The sequence below is a fragment of the Oncorhynchus clarkii genome, chromosome 28 (assembly GCF_045791955.1).
Source record: "Oncorhynchus clarkii lewisi isolate Uvic-CL-2024 chromosome 28, UVic_Ocla_1.0, whole genome shotgun sequence".
In the NCBI taxonomy this organism is placed as follows: domain Eukaryota; kingdom Metazoa; phylum Chordata; class Actinopteri; order Salmoniformes; family Salmonidae; genus Oncorhynchus; species Oncorhynchus clarkii.
The window spans coordinates 40317223-40323397 of record NC_092174.1 but is presented as its reverse complement, the minus strand read 5'-3'; the positions used below and the strand labels follow the sequence as shown (position 1 = coordinate 40323397).

The window sequence follows — 6175 nt, the reverse complement described above, 5'->3', positions numbered from 1 at the left end:
TTAATTTCAATGCTTTTCAATTAGGAAAATTAGGAATTGGAATTTGGTTTGCTCTCTGTATTGACTGGAATTGAAATGGAAGTGTCCAAACCCTTTTGTCTGACGTGCTGGACTAGAGGAACTGTAACATAATGTCTAACTGTTGTAACCCAGTGACTCCCCCTGCTGGCGTGTCTGTGTACATGTGGAAGATCCTCCTGGTGTCTGTGAGGCTGGTCATCATGATCTCTGCTGTCATCACCCTCTACATCAGGGATACATTCTACAAACAACACTTTAAGCCCACGAGTGACAGAATGATGTTTATTGTATTTTTACAATTGACAGGGCTTCCCACAGTGACGATATTATTTACAATTTTATTTTTTATTTGTTACCTTTATTTAACTAGGCAAGTCAGTTAAGAACAAATTCTTATTTTCAACGACGGCCAAGTTAACAATGGGTTAACTGCCTGTTCAGGGGCAGAATGACAGATTTGTACCTTGTCAGCTCGGGGATTTGAATTTGCAACCTTTCGACTGCTAATCCAACACTCTAACCACTAGGCTACCCTGCCACCCCATACAGCAGCAGATAGTATAATCATGAGATTAATAATTATGTTCCTTTTTATGTAACAATGTACACAGAAACAGAAGGATGTTGCCTGCACATGTAAACCAGATTGGGTAATTTAAAACGTTAAAAAAAATATTTACTTTTTCTTTTCATTTGTTGCTATATAAATAACATACCTTAGATATTATTTTTTTATTTGTTATATTTTTTTAGGAAGTAGTTCTGAAAGTAACGCTCACAAGCCAAAAGTGGGACCTGAAAATTGCGTGCTACTCCACAAATGTGCAGATATGTGTAACACTTCATTGCTCTCTCTCGCTCTGCTGTGTGTGTCTAGCTGTCACTCAAATGGCAAGGGGCTGAAGCTCATTGGCTGAAACTCGAATTTCTAGCGGGCTGGCGCACGTTGAGGTAAATGTAGGGAAAATGGTGCCGCACAGCTTCCAGACAACAGTTGCTTATTGAGGTAAAACGTTAATTCTGCGTATAGATTATGCATGTATGAACTACACATTGAAACATACAGCCCAAAGGAAAAAAACACTTACCAGTCGCCAAAGTACCGTAGCATGTCTTTAGCCTAATGTAAGATAGCATAGCATTTCAAGGCATATTATTAGGGCCTGCCATAATATAGCATTACATGACATAGTATAATGCACAGCATAACATGATATAAGAATATCTGACTATACAGTATCACATGTTTTTGGCTCATTTGTTTCTGATTAGTACCCACCATGATGAAAGTTTTGTTTCTGTTTAATACCGACCATTACACATTCTTTTTTTCTGATTAATACCCACTATGATAAATGATTTGTTTTTGTTTAATACCCATTAAGATGAATGATGTGTTTCTGTTTAATACCCACTATGATTAATGATTTGTTTCTGTTTAATACCCACTATGATTAATGATGTGTTTCTGTTTAATACCCACTATGATTAATGATGTGTTTCTGTTTAATACCCACTATGATTAATGATGTGTTTCTGTTTAATACCCTCTATGATTAATGATTTGTTTCTGTTTAATACCCACTATGATTAATGATTTGTTTCTGTTTAATACCCACTATGATTAATGATTTGTTTCTGTTTAATACCCACTATGATTAATGATGTGTTTCTGTTTAATACCCACTATGATTAATGATGTGTTTCTGTTTAATACCCACTATGATTAATGATGTGTTTCTGTTTAATACCCACTATGATTAATGATTTGTTTCTGTTTAATACCCACTATGATTAATGATGTGTTTCTGTTTAATACCCACTATGATTAATGATTTGTTTCTGTTTAATACCCACTATGATTAATGATTTGTTTCTGTTTAATACCCACTATGATTAATGATTTGTTTCTGTTTAATACCCACTATGATTAATGATGTGTTTCTGTTTAATACCCACTATGATTAATGATTTGTTTCTGTTTAATACCCACTATGATTAATGATTTGTTTCTGTTTAATACCCACTATGATTAATGATTTGTTTCTGTTTAATACCCACTATGATTAATGATGTGTTTCTGTTTAATACCCACTATGATTAATGATGTGTTTCTGTTTAATACCCACTATGATTAATGATGTGTTTCTGTTTAATACCCACTATGATTAATGATTTGTTTCTGTTTAATACCCACTATGATTAATGATTTGTTTCTGTTTAATACCCACTATGATGAATAATTTGAAATGTTCACTTATTTTTCTGTACTTTTACAGCATACTACCGTCATGATGGTTAAAACAATTTTACAAGGGAAAAAAAAAATTATTTAACATTTTCAAAGACAGCTGTGCTTACAGATGTAGGATCTTAATTTGACCAGTTTCTCACAGCAGGAAAATATCCTGAAGCATCAGGATTATGGGGATATAATGAATGAAAATGTTTGTGTAGGTTTTAGATTTTTTGTATTGGCAAATCAAGTTTGATATTTTAAAGTGTAAATTCCAAACTTTAGAAGCATTTTTAAACCTTGAATGCACTACAAGTTTGCATTTCCTGCAACAACAGTGTGGTCAAATTAAGATCCTTCATCTGTAGTTGGTCGTTGTTTGGAAGAATATCCGAATTGTAGCACGATAGAAATGTAAAGGTCATTTCCGATTGAGCCGACATTTGCAGAGTTTACCGATGCAGTCCCCACACAAGCAGGTACATTGCCTTTAAATTTCAATCACGCTACAGCACAGATATTACGCGGTCTTAGGCCAAGATTCAATTTGATCATGGTTTGTCAGCTATGTACATTTAAACACAATTTCCCGACTGAACTGAATTGAATGTTTTCTCAGTGAACGCGGGAACATTGCCTTCAAAGGTGTATAGCTGACAAAAAGCTATGTGATAGAATCCTGGTCTAAGATGATGTTAAAATTCCTGATTATTGTTTGCTTCTCTTTTTCCCCCACCATACAGTAGCATTTAAACTCTCAGGCATGGTCATGGAGGTCATGGGGAAGTCCTCAGGTGGAGACTGGTCTCCCATCATGGTGGAATGGTTCATAGGCTGGGGTTGGGGTAGTCCCACCATACTGTAGATGGAGGGTGATGCTGGACCTGGAGATTCCTGCTCTTCACCACCTACATGACTGTTACCTGGAGTCTGGAGAATAAAAACATACAGTAACATTTTCACTGTGAATTTATGAACGGTGACCCGGTTATAGAACAAGGTCATTAATCACCTCAAATCAATTAATTTAATATTTCTCAGTGGTTCAATGCTCTATAATATAAGAAATTAACATGAATTTCTCAGCATTTTAGAATGTATACATTTTCCACTAACTGCATTTTAAAAAATGGCATCAACAATGACACAGTATCAGTGGTGTTAAATATATATGGTATCTTACCCTGAATATAGCATACTCTGTGATTATAATTTCCACTTTGTCACCTTTAAATCAACTACATAAAAATACAATAAAATGAGCTATGAATATAAATAATGTGAAATTACTACATCCTGTTTTCAACCGTTTTCACAAAAGTTTAATTAACATAATGTGTTAACTTTCAGTCGCTCACGAGGTATAACACACTAGGGAGTCAACGACCAATGATTTATCTGTGATTTATTTCGAATTCAAGGCACACTTAACCAGCATGGCTACCACAGCACTCTGCAGCGATACGCCATCCAATCTGATTGCGCTTAGTAGGACAATCATTTGTTTTTCAACAGCACACCAACAAACCTCCAGGCGGAGTATTGGCTATTTGATCAAGAAGGAGAGTGATGGAGTGGGGCATCAGATGACCTGGCCTCCACAATCACCTGACCTCAACCCAATTGAGATGGTTTGGGATGAGTTAGACTGCAGAATGAAGGAAAAGCAGACAACAAGTGCTCAAAATATGTGGGAATTTCTGGTATGCGGATGACTCAACACTATACGCGTCAGCTACTACAGCAACTGAAATGACTGCACCCCTTAACAAAGAGCTGCAGTTCGTTTCAGAGTGGGTAGCAAGGAATAAGTTAGTCCTAAATATTTCCAAAACTAAAAGCATTGTATTTGGGACAAATCATTCACTAAACCCTAAACCTCCTTCAACTATGCTGCTGTGATCAGAGAGAGGTTGTAAATTCCTGAGAAGACCCTGCCTACATGGCCACATAGTATAAGAGGCAGAGTAAATGTTCATGGAGCACAAAGGAATTTCTTCCACCTCACAGAACTTGAGGTACGAACAAATGTCATGTTCCGGAGAAAGTATAAAAGATCGGTGAAGAATCCAGCTACGAACTGGTCCGTTTGTTACAACTTGGGGAAGCTCATGGGAGACGGTGTGGACCCATTACCATAACGCTGTTTATATAATAGCCTCAGATATGAGGTTTACATCTAATTGTTGTATAAGATGAATGAGTGAGGATGATACTGTTTACACAATTGTACAATGTGATTTTGGACTGTTTAATGAAGGAAAACTCAAAAAGGGGATTGGAGTTAACTAAATCAGAGGACCGCCCCTGAGCCCAGTTAGGGTCAGGCGTCCTGGGACAGCCCTTTTCTGCCATTCCGAATAAAACCCAACTTTGAGAAATTATCACCAGACCATGTTTTTCTCCATTGGGGGAGGACAAAGGTTGCAGACCATTGCTGAACCTTTTAACCATACCACGTGGTCAAACTCTTAGACTATTGATACCGACAGAATATGAACAAGTCTTTGATATGAATTACTAGTCTGCAGCTAGGAATTCGGTATCATTGAACGCGAAGAACGACAACCGCCGAAACATTCATTCTGTAACAAATGAATGAATGTCACTCTGAACTATCCCCTATAACCAAGACAGAGAGAGGGAGAGAGACGGACAATTCTACAAAATAAACTTTTCACCAGCAATCAAGACGACACACTGAGCGTAAATATATTGATTGATTGCAATTGTTCCCGAATGAGTGAGCGTTCATGTGCAAAGGATTAACATTTCAATTATTATAATTATCACTCTGTAATGACTTCTTAGTCGACCCCCACTTCCCTTTTGTCTAACAAGCCGCCATGCCGGTTCAGCCCACTAGGGCACATTCTCCTATCATTTCTTGTAACCATATTTACTGTTTGTTTATGCATTTCTGTGAATTGACAATTGATTTATGGATGATTCATAGTGAAGACTGGGTTTGTGCAGATAACCAACAATTTACGACGTTTGAAATGAGACTAACGTGAGGTAAAGTAAATAATTCATTAATTCAAAGACTAATTGATCAGATAAAATATCTGAAAAGTTATTTTAGGAAATGCCCCGACTTCCTAGTTAATTACATGTGCATGATTAATCAGTTGATCGCGTAATACTAATTACAGAGAATCTTTGATAAAAACTACAAGTCTTCAATTTAATAATAGTAGAGACACGACAAGGTGGAGTAATGCTGGACTGTAAACTGTCATGGTCAAAACATATTGAAACAAAAGCGCTACTCTGTCTTCTTAACAACACTATCAACAAGGCAGGTCCTACAGGCCCTAGTTTAACAACACTATCAACAAGGTAGGTCCTACAGGCCCTGGTTTCTACCTTCTTAACAACACTATCAACAAGGCAGGTCCTACAGGCCCTGGTTTTGGTGCACCTGGACTACTGTTCAGTAGTGTGGTCAGGTACCACAAAGAAGGATTTGTGAAAATTGCAGTTGGCTCAGAACAGGGCAGCACAGCTGGCCCTTAAAAGTACACGGAGAGCTAACGCTACTGACATGCATGTCAATCTCTCATGGCTCAAAGTGGAGAGAGATTGACTGCATCATTACTTGTCTTTGTAAGGTGTTGACATGCTAAAGATTCTGAGCTGTCTGTTTAAAATACTAGCACACAGCTCAGACACCCAAGCATACCGCACAAGACATGCCACCAGAGGTCTCTTCACAGTCCCCAAGTCCAGAACAGATTGTGGGAGGCGCACAGTACTACATAGAAACATGACTACATGTGAAAAAGAAAGTGTGAAATATTCGGCAGACTGGTGGCATTACACATCTGGCTAAAAGTCACTTTTATCGACAACTTTAACACCTTCTGGAAACAGAAGATACTCTACAGGAATGACACATCCTGTTAGTTACCAAGT

General features: G+C 37.4%; 1 protein-coding gene across 1 annotated transcript in view; it reads right to left on the bottom strand.

Annotated features, from left to right (window-relative positions):
- Window positions 1–2214: 2214 nt before the first annotated feature.
- LOC139387477 (SLAM family member 9-like) overlaps window positions 2215–6175 on the bottom strand; it is an 87628-nt gene continuing 83667 nt past the window's right edge. The window contains exon 5 of the mRNA XM_071133715.1: window positions 2215–3187. The gene's annotated coding sequence lies outside the window, so the exon portion shown is untranslated. The remainder of the gene's footprint in view (window positions 3188–6175) is intronic.